At 59.1% G+C, this 269-nt stretch overlaps 1 protein-coding gene across 1 annotated transcript in view; it reads left to right on the top strand.

Annotated features, from left to right (window-relative positions):
- The window catches only part of VPS26A (VPS26 retromer complex component A), a 33620-nt gene that overhangs the window by 423 nt on the left and 32928 nt on the right, over positions 1 to 269 (top strand). The window lies entirely within an intron of this gene.

The raw sequence follows: 269 nt of genomic DNA on the forward strand, positions 1-269 counted from the left end.
TTGAGTTCCCCGGTTCTGGACTCGGGGGAGGAGGACGTGGATCACCTTCCCCAGAGGGTCACTGGCTCAATGACTCTGACTCCGTGGTCTTTCGAAATGGGTCTGGTGACATTCCGCGATTCCTTGCTCCTCGTTCTGGTTGATGCTGACACTTGTAGAATGAGAGAGGAAGGGAGAAGGGCGTGGGAAGGGGGCGTCCCTAACGCGGAGGACGTTGGAGCGCTGGTTGAGCGCCGGCTTTCGTTTCCTTCCCGGAGCCGTTCCTGGAC

This window comes from Myotis davidii, unplaced genomic scaffold (assembly GCF_000327345.1).
Source record: "Myotis davidii unplaced genomic scaffold, ASM32734v1 scaffold134, whole genome shotgun sequence".
Lineage (NCBI taxonomy): Eukaryota > Metazoa > Chordata > Mammalia > Chiroptera > Vespertilionidae > Myotis > Myotis davidii.